Below are 24,236 nucleotides of genomic sequence, written 5' to 3' on the forward strand. Positions count from 1 at the left end.
AGATACCGAAGTCGTTCGCCTTTGTTTCTTTGTCTGACAAAAAGTTTAGTCGCTTCACATGTGTTCATAGCGACTTAAAACAGTCAGATTACCCGTCATCCTCTCTTTAAAACAGTTCCCGGGAGATCTACCGTGTGATTATATAGCTTGTGTCCTAGGATATAAGAGCAATTATCCGTTGTAGTGGTGCGAGGAAGAGGACAATTTGATATGGCCTCAAATCATTCCGCTGCAATGGGGAAGGCTATCCTACGCGGCTAGATCCGGGCCACCTAACTCCGATTTATGCAACTGTCTGTCACGGCTGGCTGGCCCAGCGTGTGACGGTCACTAACTTTACGTTCTAGTAAAAGTGATCTTAAAAGAGAGCACAGAATACCAACAATAACAGGTAAATTTTACAAAGATTTAAGGACTACGGTTGAAGATCGTAGATAAAGTGAAAAAGAAAAAAACTTCCTTCCTTACAGATACGTATGAAGTGGATCTGTGGACGCCTACCTTAAAACGCTAATTAATGTCTTTTTGACTTCTCGCTATGAACGCCATAGGTAGGTATGAGAAAGTCTTGCATTAGGCAGTTTTTTTTTGGATGATCGCATACCTACTGGTACCTATAGATTCTCCTGCGAATACCTCGTGCGGAATAACTTGACACCTGGCTCGAATGATCTTTGTACTGTGTTTGTTTGATTGTTTTTGGTGGCCATGTGTCAAGTTAATGTGCATGCGTTATACTACCTGTCTAAAACAGTCAACGGTCATTAAAATTTAAAACTAATAATGACTGTTAACGTTTAGACAATACTAATCATTTGATAATAATTAAGAACCATGAGGACTTAAACTCACTTAAGCTGCCATTTTCTATGCAAAATTACGAATAATACTAAAAAAATAGTTTGTGTGTGCGTGTGTGTGTGTGTGTTTGTTCCTCCTTTACGTTGCGGCTACTGAAGCGATTTGGCTGAAATTTGGGATGAAAATAGATTTTACTCTGGATTAACACATATGTATTTAATTTCATCCCGGAAGCCATGGTACCCGCGGGATTTGTGAAAAACTAAATTCCACGCGGACGAAGTCGCGGTCGTAAATGGGTATTGACTATTACCACAGAGCATATAAAAAACTAAAGATGAAGCTATAACTTACAGTAAGAACACATTTTATGTCATAGGTACTTCCAATTTACTAGTGTCGTACAACCCCAACTCGTTAACCCTAAAATGACACACCCCTACGTGCTTTGTCACGCGGAAAACCCAAATTTGACAAGAAACATGGGAAAACGTTATGTCACTAATTAATTAATTATCTGGGGATACGTTCCATTTAAAACAATATCGCTAATGAGAAACGTAGTCTGTTAGGAGTGCGTTTAAATAGTAATTATTTTAACGTTATGTAACATTTTAATAGAAAAAGTAATTTGTAGAATTTGTATGACTTTTGCCGACTAGCCGACAGTCGGTTGCTAACAAGCCGACTAGTCGGCCGATAAATGGGCCAAAAAATCACGGTTTCACGATTATCATCTAGCTATTTATTTTATTTTGATAATATTTTAGACGTGATAGCCCAGTGGATATGGCCTCTGCTTTCGATTCGGTGGGCGAGGTTCGAATCAGATCAGGGGCATGCATACCTCTAACTTTGCTTTTTAAGAAATTAAATATCACCTGTCACAAACGGTGAAGGTAAAACATCGTGAGGAAACCTGCATGACAATTTTCTTAATTCTCTATGTGTGTAAAGTCATCCGCATTGGACCAGCGTGATGGATTAAGGCCTAGAGGCCTTTTAGACATTGCTAAGTTTTAATTCTTTCCTTTCCATGTTATTATTTTAAGTCTCGACTTTTCATAAAACAAAATAAATAGTCAATTCAAGTCTCGCAAAGTCACTTGCTTTTTCCAGTGGTAAGTAAAATATTTCCCTCACGTAATAGCTAAGTTACTTGATACATAAAAGTACTGAAGAGGGTTGTTAAGCTCCCGACACCGTAAGGGTAAACATCAAAGGTAAGGATCCTACTTGATTACATCTCGTTGAAGGTAACCGGGTACGTAATTTGTTTAGCAAAATATATACCATAGCTGAGTGTTTAGGTACGCATATTTTGCCGTGATGAAATTGGTTATACATTTTAAACAATGCTAAATTATTGTAAACCTTACATCGCTTATTTATTTATGACTAGCGGACGCCACGACTTCGTCCGCGCGGAATTTAGTTTTTCACAAATCCCTCGGGAACCATGGATTTCTCCGGGATGAAAAGTAGTCTATGTGTTAATCCATGCTATAATATATCTCAATACCAAATTTCACCTAATTCGGTTCAGTAGTCGAGGCGTGAAAGAGTAACAAACATTCCTAGCATCAAAATCATCAGTTTTCGCAAATCTCGGGAAACCATGGACTTTTTCGGGATAAGCCTATGTGTTAATCCAGAGTAAAATCTATTTCCATTACAAATTTCAGCCAAATCGCTTCCGTAGTAGCAGGATTAAAGAGTAACAAACATGCAAACAAATATCCATACAAACTTTCGCGATTATAATATTAGAATTAACGACGCCTTCGTCTGCGTGAAATTTAGTTTATCACAAATCCCGCTGGAACCATAGTTGAAAAAGTAGCTTTTAAATTACTCAATAACCTTCCCTATATTTCAATGTAAGTCCCATTAAAATCCTTTCAGCCGTTCCAAATTGGCAATCAGTTTCACGCAGACGACGTCGCGGATATCTGCTAGTATCTACTAAATATACAATAAAAAATTCATGAAAATAGGTCGAGCGAGATTTTTGTACATAAAATGTCACGACTTTCACGAGGTTATAAATGGAAGTCATCACTAATTCAGGACATTATTAAAGTCGGGACCGCAGGCTACTTCAAATGAGTCCAATCCAACGTAAATATTTATGAAAAGTCTAAGCCCGTACGTCCCCTGTGGAGCGGTTATTTCTCTGAGTACTATATGTCTGTGTGAATATACCTTACGGATTCAATTATAACTCATGCACATTAACTTGACACCTGACTACCAAAAACAACCAAACAAAAATAGTAGTTTGACGGCCTTCGTGGCGCAATGGTATGCGCGGTGGATTTACAAAACGGAGGTCCTGGGTTCGATCCCCAGCTGGGCAGATTAAGATTTTCTTAATTGGTCCAGGTCTGGCTGGTGGGAGGCTTCGGCCGTGGCTAGTTACCACCCTACCGGCAAATACGTACCGCCAAGAGATTTAGCGTTCCGGTACGATGTCGTGTAGAAACCGAAAGGAGAGGATTTTCATCCTCCTCCTGACAAGTTAGCCCGCTTCCATCTTAGACTGCATCATCAGGTGAGATTGTAGTCAAGGGCTAACTTGTCTAGATTAAAAAAAAACATCATTCGAGCCAAGTGTCAAGTTAATCCGCACGAGCTGTATTGTCATAACATTTGTTATGACAATTCTCGTATATAGGTAATTGCATACAACGATGTAGTATTGTTACAGAGGCATTTTCTTATGTAGACAACAATTGCTTGAACTGTCATTTATTTTGGTTTACGTATCGTGGCGTTTATTTTTCTTCTTCTTCTTACTTATTTAAATGCCTTTTTTTATTTGAGAGAGCTCATAAGCGCGCAGCTCGTAGGTTTGCTAGATGATTTATTTAGATAAGAACTTTACCAGTCAATAAAACGAGATTTTTAATTAATGAATTAAAATTTATTACAATTTTATTTTTAACATCTCATGATCATTAATATTATGCAATGACTTCAATGCCTATCAATCCATCAATCAGACAATTTATTTGATAGGTAATGAGATAAAAACACAAATATCCGAGCCATACGTGTAAAAAAGATAGAGATTTATACTAAAAAGTTTCCACAACAGCCATTTATTCAACATATTTAGCTGGTTCGTTAGTTAGATTTGAATTTAACTTGTTTATATTGCATAGGCCAGCGCTTGACTGCAATCATACCTGATGGTAAGCGATGATGAGTCTATAGTGGAACACATTTGCCGAGGATGTGCCTTTTCACTCTTGACTTGAATATACTCGGAAAGAGGAAGCTATAAGGACATTTTAAATGTGTGTCTATTTTTAAAGAATATTAATTTATACTTTATTTATACACCACAACATGAGAAAAAACAAATAATAAGACAGAATAAAGTATAGTACAGAAGTAGGATACAAAACGCGGCCTTATCGCTACGTAGCGACCAGGCAACCTTGAATATTTGCCATCTATACTTATAATAAATCTGTAGAGAGGTCAATTCTGTACATGAAATATATTTCCAAAATAACTATCAGGGGGTGATTAGTGATCGATACTGATGCCAAAAATGCAATCAGTAAAATTTTTGTCTGTCTGTCTGTCTGTCTGTCTGTCTGTCTGTATGTTCTTTATAGAAACAAAAACTGCTGGACGGATTTTAACGAAACTTGGTACAATTATTCAACATACTCCTGGGCAGGTTATAGTATACTTTTCATTACGCTACCATCAATAGGAGCAGAGCAGTGAAGAGAAATGTTGAGAAAACGGGAGAAATTACTCAATTTTTTAAGATTCCGTCGCGTCTACAGCCTTAATGGTTAAAGCTACATAGAAATCATGTATGACGGAAATGTTTTCCTTAAAATTATCTATAAAAACACAACAGCATATATATGTCTATCTTTTATGGTTGACTCACAATAACACGTGTAACTCCCGATAGCTTAGCAGTTCGGAGCTTTCTAATTATATTTGTCTACTCTTATGTTTATAACACTCATTAGTCATCCCTAATAAGAAAGTTAACATTATTACCTATTGAATAAAAAAAGAATCATAAAAATCGGTAAAGAAACACCAAAGTTATACAAGAAATACGCTAAGCCATCGCGCGTGAATACTAATTCATGCTGTAAGGATTATTTTTGTGTAACGGTTGCCGCGCTCGACGCGACTCGCGGTGGGAGGAATAAATAAAGAAGTGCAGCCTTAATGAGTAGGGTAGGGGTAGGGTAGTGTAGGGTAGGGGTAGGGCAGGGGTAGGGTAGGGTGGGGGTAGTTGAAAGTTTACAACGACTTTCATGCGGACGAAGTCGCGGGCGTCCGCTAGTTTAAAATAACTTTGAAATATCACCGAATTCCCGTCGATCTGCAACTAGTCTGAAAAGACCGTGTTAGAAGTGAGTACGACATTAGGCCTGAGTCCATAGGAGACGCCCTTAGAGAGTCACTCCGTTCCCTATCTTTATTTCAGCCTTCGGGTGTCATCAGGCGATGCTTCTGCGCTCGCCCAAACCCCCCGGTGACGCCGTAGTGGTCCCACATGGAGCCATCGGCACTTACTCTACCCGAAATTAAATTAATTACTCTACCGAAAAATAAAGACATTAGGCCAGCGGGCGGGGAAAAGCAAACGCGTTTGTTTAAAGATATAGTCTAGGCAGCAAAAGACATCAACTGCAAATGTCACAAGCATCTCCAGGCTACAAGAGCGCACAACGTTAGCCGGATCCGTCTGTTTCCGCCGACGCTCCCGCTCTTGAGCTCCCTGATATAGGCCGAGGCCAATGAATCAACGCACGTGGCGTCCCACATCGGTGTTTTAATGCTACAGGAATGTTTCCGATCCGTCACTTGCATGCCATGGCTCCATATAAACAAGACACTCTTTAGGAGACAAAGTTATTCGCTGCCTATAACCTGTAGCACCCTGCGATACATTTTATGTCGTCCATCCACTTAATGTGTGGTCGACACGATACCTCACAATAAAAACTTAAAACTTACTCTTAAAATATAATAAAACAAAATATAATTCATAGTCTGCCAATCACCAACAGGCCAGCTTGGTGGATCAAGGCCTAACCTCAAATTCTGAGAGGAAACTCAACCAACAGTGAGCTAAATATGGGTTGTTAATGTTGATGATGGTGATAGGTATCCAACTAATTAGCGGACTTAATTATTCGAGCTTTTTTGTATACCTATTATAATATGATTACCAGAAGCAGTTACCAGGATACTATAACCAAATTATAGTAGCAATCGTTGCCAAATTTAGCATCACTGCGCTGGACATATTCTAAGTAGATATTGCCTAGTTTAAGAAATGCGCTGTCCCAATACGCCCTTCAACCTGAGGGCTTAAGCCTCAGGTACCTGCTATGTCTCTAGTAAACATGGTAACGGTACTTAGACAGAATGATCAGCAAGCAAAATCATAGCATAGTAAGCAATGATGCCATATTTCAAACTAAATCTATTTGTCTGTAACTTGTAGAACCAATTTCCTACTGCGGTATTTCCATACATGGTTTTTTAAAGGGAGATCAGACCAAATCCCTCAAATGCCGGCAATGTATAACACTCTCTCTGTGTTGCAAGTGAATGGAGGAAGTTAGCGATAAAAATACTTAGGCTTAAGAAACTCGTCAGCACTAGACTGAGTCATCAAGCGAGTCGAGGGATTCGTTGGATGCAGGTGGCTCGGTATCGTGATGTTTGGAAGTCCCTACAAAAGGCCTATGTCCTGTAGTGGACGTTCATTGGTTGATATGTTGATGATGACGCTTAAGAAACTACAACATTATAATTAGCATGTATAAGTCTAACGTATTTTTGTCCACATAAGAACAAATTGACGAATGAACCAGATAGGAGCTTCTAGTCATCAGAGAAACAAACTCTAATGATAGAGAAGAACCGGAAGAATCATTTAGCACGCCAGTACCGTGTCGTGTGAAAACCAATTAGGGATAATAAGCGTACAGTTCTGTCTATCCTATTCCAGACTAACGTATTCCGCCTTTTGAAACCTAGGTACCTACCTAATGCTAAGTAAGATCACGTTCTCAGACTAAATCAAATATTTTATAGTCCCAGACCCAGCAGACTATTTCTGAGTGTTTGGTAAAAGCACAAGTGTTAGTAAATGATCGAATGGAATGGTTCTTATTCTTAGCCTATGAACTGTCGTCTTTAAAGAATAGATAAATTATAGCAATAAGATAGGAAGTAAAGGAGTGCTTCCAGACAAATACAAAATATTGCACAATATACGTACCTATAAGAAAACATCTTGTTTAAGTCTGGTAGTGATTTTGGGCTTTCACAAAACTATCAGTGTGAGAACATTAGAAACCAAGGAATAAGTAATAAGTATATAGAATAAAAGTTTGCATATAATAACAATTAATTCCCTACCAAATAGAGTGGATTCCAAACAAAAAAATCCATCTGAAACTAATCTCCAAAACTGAACAGATTTTATTATTCAAAATCTAAATTTATAAGCTTAAAATAACACAATTTATAGGTATACGTACGAGTAAATAGAGTTAATGAGCGTCGATAGAATGTTCTGAAAAAAAAACCAATTCCACGCAGTCAAAATCGGAGGATACATTGAAGTGAAAGTATATGAAAAAATACTACAAAGATAAGAAAGAAATGCGAAAAAAGAATAGTTCACCGATGTTAAATGTAACTAGATATATGGTTAGATTCCATTTACAGAATTCTATTCAGGCAGGTAGGTAATCCACACATTACAAAAGCAAGCTTTAACAAAAGCGCTGTAATAATGAAAGAATAAAGCTATAATGAATCTATTATTTAAATGGCCTTGTATTGAAAGCGCATTTCCATTTTTCACAGACCGCGAATTGGGGCGCGTGGAAGCAGCGACTGTGGAAATATTCGAAAACGAAATAAAAAGAATTTAATTAGGACTTGGAGTGTTCTAACCTATTCTTGTTTCATTATAATGTTCAACGCTTTTTATCTCGGTTTAAAAATGTCCTAATAAAATGTTTTTTTTTTATTTTATTTGACACTGTGTTCCTATTGCATTGTCACATTTGCCATTTTATGCTGTACCTAACTATAGTAATGTTCATGTATTATGTTTTGAACAAATACTTAGATTTATTAATGCGATTTCAGCATTAAAGATATTTTTCAGAGACCAAAATTTAAGTGATCGTTCAACGATATTTTACCAAGTATTAACAACGGACCTGCCAATTATGTAGTAACAATTTTCCAAACAGTTAAAGGCAGTAGCGTGCCTCGGAGGAGCTCTCTATCAAAATTAGTTTAAGGGGCCCAAACGAATGGTAAAGTTTCTTAAAGAGAAACAAAAATGATCGTTTACTCGTAAAGTAAATATGACAATGACATATGAAAGATGTTTCCATTTTTCTAAAATTTGGGCACACGCTTAACTTAATCAGGGACATAAAGAGATTGTGGATTACCTGCATTTTACAAATTTTTGCTTTCACACATAAGGGACCCAGCTGTCTGGGGCCCCGTATCATTGATACGGCGGTAGCTACGCCCCTGGTTAAAGTTCTAGATAATATTACTGCGTTCAAACTAACAAAGAGCAAATTTTGATCTGACGATTTGGATAGAGTTTCTTGATTTAGTACATTTTACGGTGCCTACAGATTGGTATATTTAAAATTCAAATTCAAATTCCAAACTCAAATTCAAGCATTTTTTCACGCTCAAATTTTTCTGTATCTAGTGGCTCTACTAAAGGTTCTGAAACCTGTTTCTACTCAAATGTGATGGTAAGAAAGTCAGCAGTTGCTCTTTTAAAATGATGATCTTCTAAAATATTTTTGAGCATCCTTCTATCTTCAATATATAAAATGAATGAATATTTAAAACATTGTTTTAACATAAAACGTACAGTTTATAGTACAACTTAACTATAATTAAATGTAGTCTGGCATAGCAACTCTGATAACGAAATTGATACTGATTTCATCTTATCATACAGTCAGTGTGTCAGTTTGTGTTTGTTGTCCCTCACCTGTCCTCGTTAATAAATGTATAAATAAATGTACAAATACAAAATGCCTTTTAGACTCGATACTATTTATCTATCTATGTATAGGTTTAAATTGTAAAACATTGACTGAAGACTGAAGGACGAATGTGGCGGTATTCCTATTATTCCACTGGAGATACTCCATTGGATATGACCGCGGTCTTTGATTCGAAGGGCGATTTAGTTTTTCACAAATCCCTCGGGAACCATGTATAATTCCGGGATTAAAAAAGAAGTAGCCTATTTGTTAATCAAGAGTAAAATCAATTTCCATTCCAAATTTCAGCCAAACCGGTTCAGTAATTGAGGCGTTTAAGAGTAACAAACATCCACACAAACATCGCGTTTATATTATTAGTAGGATATCTAGCAAAACTAAAACCCAAATATTTCTTCTGAAAGAAGCCAAAATATAGGTACCTACATCTATACTAATATTATAAAGAGGAAAACTTTGTTTGTATGTTTGTTTGTTTGTTTGATTGTAATGAATAGGCTCAAAAACTAATGGACCGATTTTAAAAATTCTTTCACCATTCGAAAGCTACATTATCCACAAGTAACATAGGCTATATTTTATTTTGAAAAAAATAGGGTTCCGTAAGATATTTGGGTTTTTCGGACACAAGGTGTAAAAAATCAACCAGAAAAGTAGGGTAGGGGTAGGTAGGAGTAGGGTAGGGGTAGAGGTAGGATAGGGGTAGTTGAAAGATTACATCGAGTTTCACGCGGACGAAGTCGCGGGCGTCGGCTAGTGCTGTATAAAACTTAACTGTACTAGAACAGGTGCTAGAGTGTTGTTAATTATTTATTTTACGAGCGAAAGTAATTGATTGTTGGTTACGTTTTTACACGCAAAGGTTACAGTATATTCGTTCAATTATTGGGCTGTAATAAAAACAAGTGAACTCTTTATTAAATATTAAGACAAGATTATGTAGACAGATGATACTGGAAATAGAAAGAAGTCACTTCGAGGGAGCATAAGAATGCAGAAGACCAGTTGGAAACCCATAGCATGACCCGAAAGAAAAGTCGAAAAGTAATGTATGTCGAAAGAGAGCTGGTAGCCGTTTACGTAACAACAAAAACTTAAACCTGCTTAAATACGTACGAAGCTATACAAATAGAAAAAAACCGTTTCATTAGAACATATAGTTTTATATGAAGTATATATTTTTATATGACTAAGACCAGTCGTGGGTAGATAATGAGATAAAAGTCTACTAAATCCACATAATTTTAATTCAAATTGCATTTCCTTCCCACTCTATTTGTTATCGCTCTTTTAGTATAAAAAAATGCCAGAACAAGGTTTGCTTATTGTGATCGCATATCACCGATTAAAAAAATATTTATCTAAGTAAAATTTATCTATATTACTAATAATACTATAAATATTTTAAAGATTTTAATTAGCCTCAAACTAAAACTAGGTCATCTAATTATGCATTGAAACGTTAACAGCTGTGAAGCAATAACTATACAATAAACCATAATTATGTCATTAATTATTATTATATTGCATGTTTTAATAGCTCTCTCCTTACAGGGGAGGGGTAATGCTAGCTACTCACTATTCAATAAACTCACATGCCTGCAGCGCTAACGGCTTGACATTCAATAAAATTGATCGTGTGTTGATCGCGATCTGCATGATTTCATGCACATATCGCTGCAGGCTTATGGGCTTATCGGATAGTGAGTGGCTAGCATTAAACCCAGTACGCTGCTCGAATGCGGGTAGGCGAGTTAAGGGAGATAACGTCTGATCCGTTAACGATCACTACGATGTTAATGATAAAGAGACCGACGGATTATCTCCATAGAACTGGAGTTGAACACCGCCAACTTCGCAACTCCGAGTTGAGAGTTTTTATTGAAAAATCTCTTAGAAGAAATAAAGTTCAAAACTGTAACTCGAACCCAGGACCTTGTGATCCAAAGCCATAGTTTATTTATTCCAATTAGGCTTAGTTTACTAGTACTTTCGAAAGGTCAGGTAGTAATATTATTACATAATGGTTATAATAATTGGTCGAAAACTTAAAATTAAAGTTACGAGGGTTTCAAAAGCGCCTTGTTCCGAGAAGAGTCCACAACAAAGTCACATAAGCTAACCACATTAAATGAAGCGATAAAAAAAGTTATGTGACAATATTACGAGATATAGCATACCTACTAGCTGAGTCAAATAAGCGTCGCATTGGCTTATCCCATAGTCTAGTTAGTAGCTATCTAGTTAGCTAGTCGACAGTTACGCGCAACTAACCAATCACAAGAAAGCCTTCGGCTACAAACAGAGATTTTACTCGCTTCTAAATAAGATGATTAGCATTGAGTGAAAAATACACTCGGTTATCTTTTTAAAAAATATTGCGCTATTAAAAGGCAAATTACTGGCTTATAGGTCATCAAATTACTAATTTATGAAAGGCTTAAGGCTAATCCCCATCTCACAGCAAAATGGTAGGTAGATCAAAATTTAGTAATAATACGGTGTCCTCTCGCATACAAATCCTTGCTTCTAGAAAGTTGGACTAGTTCCAAATTTAATAAGAAAGGATAGGATCCGCATATACATAAATAGAATACATAACACTGCATCTCTACACGAGTCTTACATTTCATGCAAGCGATCAGCTTGGAATACAAAGTTTGTGGAGCTGTATTGTACAGTGCATACTCTAAAATATGTATGTACGTACCCCTCCCTTGTAAGAAGAGAGGCTGTCCGCTAAAATAGACTAATAAGATGATGACATCGCTTTTTACTCGAATTTTACCTCCTTTATAGAAAAGTAATAGTGTTAAATAATGCAATATAATAATAATTAATAACACCTGCCATCCGTCTGGAGTGACATATTTTTTTCAAACAAATAAATAAAATTAAAATAATTTAAATATATACGCTACAAATAAGCCAAATCAAATAGAAACAGTAAAATGAATTTGAAGAACATTATAAACCATAGAAAATATGCGACGAGTTGGCGGCCAGAGCACCAACGCACGAAATAACATCTTCATATCGTCGTCGACGTCGCCGTCGTCGTCTGAGGAATTTAAGACCCCGCCAACATCTGCGGGGGATGAGACACCCGTGCGGACGACTCATCGGGGTGTCACCACACGACGACGGCAACACCAACAACAACAGCAACAACACCAGCAGGACGTCGACGAGATACCACTACCGGAGAGCTTGGATCAAGAGGGGCTGTGGGCTCCTGTGAGTGCTCCCGCTACCGGTGGTGTAGTGCGTCGCATGAGATGGTCTCGTCCACTCAATGAGAGCGTCATGCGAGCGTACTATGGGGCGACGGGGGGAACTAACCTTACTGCGTACCGGTCAAGGATGTTGTCTATGTTTCAGACTCTTGAGCCAACAGTGACCGTGACTGCGCAGCGACTATCGGATCAGGTGCGAGCAATCCAGCGACGCCATCTGCTAGATGAAGCTCACCTTGAACGACTGCGCTCTACTTCAGTACAAATCGATACCATCCGTAGCTTACCTCAGCAAACATTGCAAACCAACATCCCAGAGGTGCTACAGGATGGTATCGATATGCAAGTAAGTAGCCAGAATTATGAGCAATTGAGGAGAACTTTGGAGGATTCTATTGTGATATACAGGTACATGCCTCTTAATTTAAGACCAAAATTGCCTCGTTTGCCTGTACATAGACGAAATATGGCGTTAGTGGGGGTTCTAGATCAGATTTTAGGTGAATATCTCGTAACATCTGAGGACCTAAGTGATACGCATTCGATTCTATTCTGTGGAGCCGTTGCGGCGTGTCGCATTGCGGGTGTCAAATTCCCTGAACCACGCACGGTTCCGCAGAGGACGGGTCAAGCACCAGCTTGGCGGACCAGAATCGAAAGGCGTATCACACTGACTAGAACTCTCATAGCTAAGCTAATCTGCTTCAAGGAGGGCAACAATCGCCCTAGAGTTATGCGATTTGTGAATCAGGCTTTTGCTGGGACTGACACACGTCCGTTCCAGTACTTGGCTTGTGTCACCGAACGCATTGACTTCTTGAAGCAGAAAGTCTATGCATGGGCACAACGCATTAGGCGTTATAAAGAGCGCATAGACCGGTATAATCAGAATAGAATCTTCCAAAGTGACCAACGGAAAGTGTACAGGAACTGGGAACGATCCAGTGCCTGTGTGACAGATGGGGAACCTCCGACTTCTGATGCTATGTCAGATTTCTGGCGTAGCATCTGGTCGGCCCCCGTAGGCCACACTGAAGGCGATTGGATGAGTACTGTCAAGGAAGAGTGTGCAATGGTGGAACAAATGATTCCGATATCCATTACTACAGAAAATGTAAGTTGTGCAATTCGTCCGGCGTCAAACTGGAAATGCCCAGGACCGGACGGATTGCACAACTTCTGGTTAAAATGGTTTCGTAGCGCCCATTCTATCTTGGCAGTGCAATTTCAAAATGCCATTGACACTGGATCGCTACCGGCATTTTTAACAACTGGTGTCACGTTCCTGCTACACAAATCCGGAAGTACCACAGACCCCAAAAACTACCGACCGATAACATGCTTACCCACCATCTATAAGCTCCTTACATCCATTCTGTCATCAAAATTAACGATGCATATAAATGCAAATAATATTTTGGCCCCAACACAGAATGGATGTAAGGCCCGGTCTCGTGGTACAAAGGAACTTCTCCTCATAGACACTGCTATTTGCCAACAGGTCCGGCGAAACAGAAAAAATCTCACGGCTGCTTGGATAGACTACAAGAAGGCCTATGATTCGGTGCCTCATTCATGGCTCATGGAGGTCATGCGGTTGTACAAGGTCGATACAACACTATGCTCTTTTCTTGAGTCATGTATGAGACAGTGGATGACAGTTCTTCGTCACCCAGGCGCTTCTGAGTGTTCTGAATCGAATGAACTGATAGGGATTAGACGAGGTATTTTCCAGGGCGATAGTTTGAGCCCTTTATGGTTTTGTCTAGCCCTTAATCCTCTCAGTACTTTACTGCGGGATTCAGGGCTAGGCTTTCGCCTTCGCAGGAGTGGTGAGCTCATATCTCACTTGCTTTACATGGATGACCTCAAGCTGTATGCATCAAAGCGTACAGACCTAGTGTCATTGCTGAAGATTACTCAAACCTTTAGCAATGACATAAGGATGGAATTTGGTGTAGACAAGTGTGCGGTCATCAATGTAGAGCGAGGAAGGATAGTGAGCTCCGAGAATATAGTTATTTCAGAAACTATCATTCTCAGATCACTCCTTGAAGGCGAGACCTATAAATACCTTGGAATGACAGAAGCACTTGGTATTGAGACAGGGAATATGAAACAGGTAGTGAAGGAACGCTTCTTTGGCCGCCTGAAAAAAGTCCTAAAAAGTCTTTTATCAGGCGGTAACAAGGTGCGTGCCTTCAATAGCTAGGTCATGCCCTTACTCATATACACTTTTGGCATTCTAAAGTGGACTCAAACCGAACTGGATTCCCTGGACTGTAAAGTCCGCAAACTGCTGACGTCATACCGGATGCATCACCCCCGTTCATCTGTAATGAGATTGTACATCCCACGCAAGTGTGGAGGACGTGGCTTCTTAAACGCCAAGAACCTCCATAATCGTGAGGTGTGCAATCTCAGAGATCATTTTCTCAAGATGAATGTGAGTATGTTTCAGGATGTCGTTGCAGTGGATAAGGGACTTACCCCGCTATCCCTAGGCAAAGAGAACTGGCGCAAGCCTATAGTAATTAGTAACTCAGATCGTGTGGCAATATGGAAGAGCAAGGAGTTGCATGGACGATTCTACAAGGCCCTTACTGGGCCGGATGTAGATCAAATAACATCTGTATCTTGGTTGCAATTCGGTGACCTCTTTGGGGAAACCGAGGGTTTTGTCTGTGCAATTATGGACGAAGTTATAAAGACGAGAAACTACCGGAAACACATTATGAAAGATGGCACTCTAGACATCTGTCGAGCGTGTCATCGTCCTGGGGAGTCCCTCAGGCATATTGTGTCCGGGTGTTCTCACCTTGCTAACGGCGAATACTTGCACAGACATAATCAAGTAGCCAAGATAATCCACCAACAGCTTGCTCTTCAATATGACCTTATCGATTTTGAGATGCCTTACTATAGGTACGACCCAGCGTCAGTTCTTGAAAATAGCAGTGCATTGCTCTACTGGGACCGAACGATTATCACTGACAGGTATATTGTAGCCAATAGACCTGATATAGTGCTAGTCGATCGGTCAGTGCGTCGTGCAATAATTGTTGATATTACAGTTCCACATGACGATAATCTGGTTAAAGCCGAAAAGGAAAAAGTATCAAAATACTTGGACCTTGCTCACGAGATTACCGCCATGTGGAATGTTGAGTCAACTATTATTGTTCCGATAGTTGTTTCAGTCAATGGTCTTATAGCGAAAAGCTTCGACCAACACCTTAAGAAGCTTTCGCTTAACTGTTGGATCAAGAGTCGGATACAAAAGGCAGTGATTCTTGAGACGGCGCGTATTGTGAGGAGGTTCCTCACTCTGGAGCCCTGACCACCGGTTGCTTGGGCACTCAAATGTCCCGCAGCGGGAGGGTGAATTTTTTTTATTAATTTTTAATAATGTTTTGTATTTTATACTTATATTGTTAAAAATTTAAAAAAAAAGAAGTAATAAATAAATGAGAGAGAAAATTAATGACATAATTATGGTTTATTGTATAGTTATTGCTTCATAGCTGTTAACGTTTCAATGAATAATGAGATGATCTAGTTTTGGTCGAAAAAGACTAATTAAAATATTTGATACTAAATAAAATTTTAATAAAATCGGTGCAGTACATACTCGAAAATATGTATGTACGTACAATACGAGGATCGATTTATCTCTGTAGTCTGTACATTAAAAAAGTTTTGACGGAGTTTGGAGAGTTCTTTGCATTCTTCAACCACCCTTGAAGTCTGCTCTAAAGTGTTCAGTATTTTAATTATATCACAGCAAATCCATCATTCCCAACAATAACGAGTTTATAATTCATTAGCTACTCTAATTTGGTCTAGCACGAGTCTCCTCTCAGAATGAGAGGGGTTAGGCCTTAGTCCATCATGCTGGCCCAATGCGGATTGGCAGACTTCACACACGTAGAGAATTAAGAAAATTCTCAGATACGCCGGTTTCCTCATGTGATATTTAGTTTCTTAAAATGCATATAACTGTAAAATTGGAGGTCTCCTCCGGAATCTTAGGAAGAGGCATATGCCTAGTCTAACACGTAAGGGGCCCCTGTAGCCCGGGGGGCCCGTATCATTGATACGGCAGATACGGCGGTAGCTACGCCCCTGATCTTGCTTGTATTTTTCATATAACAAAAGTTATAACCTACTAAAATAATCAATAAAAATATGTAATAACAATTATAATACCTAACTGTCTGTGTCTACTGATAGTATTTTAGTGTGCACCTATCAGCAGATTTCGTTTTAGCGGAAGAAAGCGAGAATTAATTGTAATGGGCTACTAAAACCGGACGATCTTGTGCCATCACACGATTAGTAAAATGTGTTAATTCTTTTAAAAATTGTAACTAGATATTTTCAATTCATTATTAATAATAGTGATTTGAGAGCAGTGATAGCTCAGTGGATATGACCTCTGCCTTCGATTCGGAGGGTGTAAGTTCGAATCCGGTCCGGTAGAATATTAAATATCACGCGTCAATAAACGGTGAAGGAAAATTGTAGTGAGGAAACCTGCATACCAGAGAATTTTCTTAATTCTTTACGTGTGTGAAGTCTGCCAATCCGCTGGGCCAGCGTTATAGTTATATATGTATAAGCCTACCCTCTCTCATTCTGAGAAGAGACTAGTGCTCAACAGTGAGAATATGGATTGTTAATAATGAATAGTGACTGATTGATTTATTTTGCTATTATCCACGAAAAACCGACGAATCTAAGCGATAACGTCACTAAAATCCTCTACCCAATAACTTTGCATTAAACCGTTTCCTAGAGATGACGGTTTTGGGTACAAACGTGAGTAAAATTTTCGCAAGTAAAACATTTGAGACTTTTTTCCAAAAAAGAGAACGTGGACGAAGTTGGTAGCGCCTGCTAGTCAACAATAAAGCAGCATGTATGATGTACCTACTAAGTTGCTTTAATGCTCCATGATAAAAACAATCACAAATAAAATATATATAAAAAAATATATGAAAATGCAAGTTTGCATATCGACTAAATTCATTGGGTCATTGGCCTGCAAAATGCAATATGAAACTAAGAGTGATAAAATCGGGTAACACTTGGCTATTCGCCAGCGGACCATTCTAGCGCTACTACGTGGCTTATAGCTGAGAAATTCAGTGAAATCGAAAAATACGTGTTATATTTTACACATACGAACGAGTACAACCTTTAGAGTAAGATTAATTTTAAATAGTAACAGAATGCGAATTTTAGTGAAGCAGTTAATTACCTTCCTTTATTGTTCCCGCACCGGGGAGCGCAGTGTTTGTCGACCCCCCACTAGGTGGACTGAGGACGTCAAGCAGGTTACAGGGAGCCATTGGATGCCGCCGGCTCGAGATCGTTATTTTTGAAAGTCCATGCAAGAGGCCTAAGTCCAGCAGTGGACGTCTATCGGCTGATAAGGTAAGGTAGGGATTGTAATAGTATATTTTTCCATTTTTAACCGACTTCCAAAAAGGAGGAGGTTCTACGTTCGACTGTATGTATGTTTTTTTTTTTTTTTTTTTTTTTTTTTTTTTATGTATGTCCAGCGATAATTCCGTCATTTGTGGACCGATTTTAAAAATTCTTTTTTTGTTTTGAAGGGTTTGATTCCAGGGTGGTCCCATTTTTTTCATGTCAGGATCTGATGATGGCATCCTGGAGAAATTGAGGGGATCTTTCGAAAATTGTAGGGACAGCTAGTGCGTTTGTTAGTGTTTCCATAAGGTATTTTAAACCACTACAATTTTATGAAGGTCTGGAGTTGGTCTGATGATGGAGCCAAAACACAGACGATGGAACTCGTCAACGATTTACAGCAGGTACCTTTTGTTTGGGCTTGATTTATTTGTATTGATGAGTACTTTCCACCTAGATGGGTTGTGACTGTATTAAAGAAGAAGAAGAAGAAGAAGGACAGTTAAGGGAACTCCTCGACGGTTCACAGTAGCTACCTTATGTTTTGACTTGATAATTTTGTATTGATGAGAACTTTCCACCTGGATAGGTTGTGACTGTATTAGGGGTCTGATGACGAAGATGAAGGAGAGTTAAGGGAACTCCTCGACGGTTCACAGTAGCTACCTTGTGTTTGGACTTGATAAATTTTATATTGATGAGAACTTTCCAACCATATGGATTGTGACTGCATAGGGGGTCTGGTGATGAAGACGGGGGACAGTCACCATTCACGTTTTTCTCAATATTCATATTACGTGTGGATAAAGGGGCAGTGAAATTTTGTATATGAGTTAAGGTAGTATTATAAAATTAAAATTGGGATTATAGGACTTAGATACTTATTATAAGAAAATAACGTTTCATTTGTGTTCACACTCAGTAGGTGTGCTAACACTAAAAATTTAAAAATAAAAATTTTAATAAAAAAAATTCAACCGACTTCCAACTCGAAAATTAACCTAAACTAAAAAGCAAAAAATAACATCTTACCTATATGCTACCTTCTGATCAGTTTGAAGGCGGTGCCAATCCAGTGTCATGTTTTAATTAAAGCCGTTTCTGAAAGGACCACAGAAATTTTGTAATTTAAACGGCTTAAATTAAAACATCACTGGCTTGGCACCGCCTTCAAACTGATCAGAAGGTAGCATATAGGTAAGATGTTATTTTTTGCTTTTTAGTTTAGGTTAATTTTCGAGTTGGAAGTCGGTTGAATTTTTTTTATTAAAATTTTTTCTGATTGTGTAAATGCCGTTGGCTCCTTATTGGGACCTCAGCGGAATTACCGGGAATTTTAGGCGAATGCAGAAACATCGCCTGGTTTATCCATGAATATGTAATTCTATCGGTACATTATTTTTCTGGATCTACTTATTTAAGTTTTTAGTTCAACCCATTCCTCAGTCTTAGTAGTTTTAAATTATATAATTATAGCGGACGCCCGCGACTTCGTCCGCGTAAATTTCGATGTCAACTTTACTACTACCCCTATCCTACCCTACCCCTACCCCCATCCTACCCCTACCCTCCCCGTCGTCATCAACCCATATTCGGCTCACAGCTGAGCTCGAGTCTCCTCTCAGAATGAGAGGGGTTAGGCCAATAGTCCACCACGCTGGCCCAATGCGGATTGGCAGACTTCACACACGCAGAGAATTAAGAAAATTCTCTGGTATGTAGGTTTCCTCACGATGTTTTCCTTCACCGATTGAGAAACGTGATATTTAATTTTTTAAAATGCACACAACTGAAAAGTTGGAGGTGCATGCCCCGGACCGGATTCGAACCCACACCCTCCGGAATCGGAGGCAGAGGTCATATCCACTAGGCTATCACGGCTCTACCCTCCCCGTACCCTGTCCCTTTCCTACCCCTATCCCACCCGTACCCCTATCTCACGCCTATCCTACCCCTACCCTACCACTTCCCTATCCTACCCGTACCTCTACCCTACCTCTACCCCTACCCTACCACTACACTTAACCTCTACCCCTACCCTACCACTACACCGGCCCTAAACCTACCCTACCCCTACACTACCCCTACGCTTCCCTACCCGTACCCTACCCTACCCTGTAACTTCTCTATCTTACTCCTACCCTTAGCAAAATCGGTCCAGTCCTTCGAGAGTAGTGGTATGACCAAGAGAAATAGAGCCTTCTATGCTAATAATATAAAGAGGTAAAGTTCGTGTGGTTGTACGAGGTAATCTCTGGATCTACCGGACCGATTTGGAAAATTGTTTTACCAATAGAAAGCTACGTTATTTGCGAGTGTCATAGGCTATGTTTGATCCCCATATTCACACGGGAACGGGAACTACGTAAATGAAAGCGCCGGGCGTCATATAGCGGAATTTCTGCGTCTTTTAGAAATTTTGTATTATCTCCGAAACTATTTAAGTAATTAACATACTGTAAAGGGCAAATCTTATCTCCATAATATCCTTGTGATTATTAAATAATTTATTTTAATAAGGATTAAAGTTTAGTTGTATAAATAATAACGTAAACCTAAGTATATAAAATTAATTATTTTTAAAACACAAAAGGTACTATATCTGCTAATATATAGAAGATAAATATATGGTGTCGCGGACTTTTTTGTAGAACTTTTAAAGATACATAAAGTCTCCATACATAAATTTAAATTTTACACAATAGTTAAGGCAGCGCATGCGAATAAGTCTGTTTAAGAGGATTTTCAGTCCGACCTGTATGACAAAAACTGTGATAACTCGGCTAATATATATGATACCAATATAAAATATAGCCTATAGCACTCCCCGATAATGTAGCATTCTACTGGTGAAAGAATTTTCAAAATCGGACCAGTAGTTCCGAAGATTACCCCATTTAAAAAATGTGACAAACTTACAAACTTACAAACTTTACCTCTTTATAATATTAGTATAGATCAACTTTCCATTTCTATTTATTAAGTACTCTGTTTTACATTTTATTTTGACGACGACAATGATGAATATTTTCGTCAATATTATATTAATATTATTGATTAATATTAATGATTAATTTAATCATCATAATCTTACGTAACGGCAGACTACATTATTATTTGCAATAGACTGTTTGTTGTTGATAAGACAAGCAAGTAATGCACACCGCGTATCACTTTCACGACGCACGCGTTTCTGTATTGCAATTTGCAATTTTGAGGAACAATCAGACTTTTACATTTTTGTAGAACGAGAGTCGTTTATAGCCAGACCTGACTCATTTAATAAAAGTTGAATGTTTTTTCATAGCTCAACGAGTCGCGTAGCTGAAGTGGCATTAGGTGAGGCATATAGTTCGAAGAGCCGATGGATGTTGGGTTCCCAGAGTGCTGGAATGGCGACAACGCACCAGAAAGGACAGTGTTGGCAGTGCCGGATTAAGGTTACTTTATATCCCTCAACCTTCCCCTATAAGCCCCCATTTCCTTATGTAAACTTCAATACAACACAGAATCGACGTTAATTTAAAATGCGCGGATTTTGAAATTGCTTTTAATTTAGTGTGTTTGTTTTTTAGCCCTTAGCAATTGCTTATATAGCGTATATGGTAATCCAGGACTGAGTGTTGGTAGACCCCTTACCAGGTCGACTGACGATACCAAGCTAGTCGCAGTGGATGCAAGCGGTTTAAGATGATTATGTTTGGAAGTCCCTAAAAGGTCTATGTCATGCAGTGGACGCCCATTAGCTGTTAAGATGATAATGGTGATAATTGTTTCTTAGCCCATGCTCTTTTTTTTGGTAGGGGTCACCTACAAGCATTTGGCAGTGGACACATCTTGCAAAGTGCCGCTCTAGGTGTCCATCAACATGATGTGCCTCATATACCTTTAATTAAATCGGTAATTATCCCTTTAACACAGCAATGTTGATGCTTCTATGGACGTTTTCTTTGTTACAAAGAGCACTAATAAAACTATTCCTAATAAAGACTGCACGTTTACTCAATGGGTACATTTTCATTTTAAGTCTAGTGTTGTTTCTGGTAGCTGGGTACCTAATGCATAACAATCACGATCAATCAACTTGCACTCGTACAAAATTGCATTAACATTCATAACATAGCCGCCGTGAGGTAACGCGGTAGTGAAGTTTATGAGCACCTACCTATTCGTATTGCGTCTAATTAATAGCGATAACATCTATATTATGAATTTATGACATAGGTACCCTATGCGTGAACATCTACCTATGTTTAAAACAATTATACTTTAAGAAGCCTTAATTTCTGACCACGTCTGTTAATCTCTTTGTCTGGTCTTTGTCTACCAGCAAAGACAAAGATTTAGCGTCCCGGTACGATACCGCGTAGAACAACCTCTTCCAAACAAGCCCGCTTTCATCTTCGACTTCGTCACTTAAAACATCAGCTGAGATCGCACTGATTTGACTGATGTGAGAGAAAAAATGTCTGCTTAAAATTATCAACATAAAATGAAGATGATGATGAAAAAGCCTAAGTAGACTATTCTAATAAAATAGTCTACAACAGGGCCAGGCCTCTACCAGATCTCTCGACGGCTTAACCTGATCTTCAAAGCACTGGGATATATCGCCATGCGAACTTTCAAATTCTGAACAGCTACTGAGAATTTCGTGGAAGAAAGAAATCCTCATTATTTATAGGCCGCCCGAGGACTCCAGGTACCATGAATATTATGATCGAAAGCCACATTGGCTAACTACTTGATCAACAAGGCACTTCAGCTAAATATATGCTACATCCTAATTAAAATAAAGATTTTATACCTAATGAAGAAAAGCAGTTTTTTTAATAAGTTTAGAGTAGACGTAGACCTACTTAGATAATATATCTCCTGAGGATACTCCAGTTTCGGATTAAAACTCATGTAGGTATACGAGTAAGTACTACGTTTTACCAGGGCTTTTTGTCGGGTCAAATAGCCTTACCCTTTTAGCGGACATGACAAATAGATCAAAAATTAATGTAAAGATTGTCAATCCTATTCAAGGTATTATGTACATTCATGTCGATATCATGGTATAATAAAATACATAACTACAAGATATGCTTATTTCTTTTAGGTTAAGTAGATTCGCTTATGTTAGGCATAAATCAGCAAACCTACATTAAATAACATAACATGTTTGACAAACTTGCTTGTCCAAACTTCGACATTTTCACTAAACAACAAGTATTTGGGAAACTTTTCAAACAAAGCCGCAGACGTTAAAATTGTTTGACAAACACGTCTTTTGATGAAAAATTTCATCGTTTCTTTCCTTTTATCTGTATTATAAGAATGGATTGTATCCCAGAAGTTGGCTCATTTTCCACTTGTGATATCACCTACAAGTTTAACCCTGCAATATCACCGGCACGGTACGGCACGGTAATGAATCCCCGTGGCCTATTTGCGCCAAGGGTCCTTGTCTACACTCGTAGTTGCGCTGGGAAACGTTGCTCATTAGTGACGGTGTAATACGCGCCCGCTTTTAAATCAATCCCATTTATGTTGAAAGGGAAAAATTATTACGTCAATTAATGTGATAAAAGAACTATAGTATGATTTCCTTTTTAGTTATGGTTTTAATTTTAAAACTGTTTGAGATTCAGCTAAATTGTCTTAACCTGTTTGTAACTCAATAGGTATATATTATTAATTAAATGTTTAAATAATAATTTATTAACATTATTTTCTTAGAATGAATTCATGCAACATTATTTTAAGTTATCTAAACATAGGTAATTATTTGTATTAACTAGATATATTATATCATTTAAGGGGTAGACACTAGATACCTAGGTTTAGGTAGGTACTTAGGAACTTACTCAATTTTTTTTTAATTTTATTAAAACTTGCCGAGAGAGCGTGATGAAACTATATTTATCATAATTCATAATACTTATAGTGTTAATAGTAATATGATTATCTATAGAGTGTTTTATACCATACCGACTCTTGTCTTGTCTTGAGTAAATATAGATTTTGTGAAAATTAATAAAAATAATTCAAATAATAAAACATACTATGTACAAAAATAATTCAAATAATAAAACATACTATGTACGAAGTACCTGAGGATAGAACAAATCAAAGCGCAACCAACACTCGAAGCTCTACAATAAAGTCGCTGTCAAGCTTGCATACTATACGCGATAGTAGGTAAGCGGTAGGTATATATATCGCCGGGAAGGGAAGCTGCGCGCTCCAGCCTCACGGGCGTAGTACGGACAAAGCGTCCCGCCCTACTTTCTTACAACAAAAACCTGCAACACTATCAATTAAACTGGCACTGCAATCGATACGCGAGTCGAAACGAGCTCACTAACAATACAATTAATAGATTTTTTAAAAGATATATGTAGATATATGTGAGGACTGTGTCGTACGTGTGAAGTCGACAGCGCGGTTCGCGAGACACTGTCAGTGGCAGCCTCCGAAGGGGGGAAAGGGGACGCGGCTGCGCGATCTACGGTTTCATTAAGGATACCCGTAGCGCGGAGCTACGCCGCCCCGGCCACGGATGCTGGGCTACAGCTATCCGGGGTTGTGTTATACGTGTACGTTTCGTGCGGATACGTCTACGTTTCGCTACGTTTTGTTCTCTGCTTTGTTTTTTTGTACTCGTAGAGCTGGTATGACTGGCGGTTTAGGTCGTTTGCTGAATGTAAATGATGTATGA

The 24,236-nt window shown here is 38.5% G+C and overlaps 1 protein-coding gene across 3 annotated transcripts in view; it reads right to left on the reverse strand.

The window, feature by feature from the left end:
* LOC112047587 (plasma membrane ascorbate-dependent reductase CYBRD1-like) overlaps positions 1-23,950 on the reverse strand; it is a 100,176-nt gene extending 76,226 nt beyond the window's left edge. Inside the window, exon 1 of one of the 3 annotated variants that reach the window (XM_024084731.2) lies at positions 23,629-23,949. The gene's annotated coding sequence lies outside the window, so the exon portion shown is untranslated. Of the gene's footprint in view, positions 1-23,628 lie in introns of all 3 variants that reach the window. The other 2 variants (XM_024084730.2, XM_024084728.2) reach the window with 2 other exon arrangements.
* Between the last annotated feature and the right edge of the window lie 286 nt (positions 23,951-24,236).

This window comes from Bicyclus anynana, chromosome 5 (genome assembly GCF_947172395.1).
Source record: "Bicyclus anynana chromosome 5, ilBicAnyn1.1, whole genome shotgun sequence".
Taxonomy (NCBI): domain Eukaryota; kingdom Metazoa; phylum Arthropoda; class Insecta; order Lepidoptera; family Nymphalidae; genus Bicyclus; species Bicyclus anynana.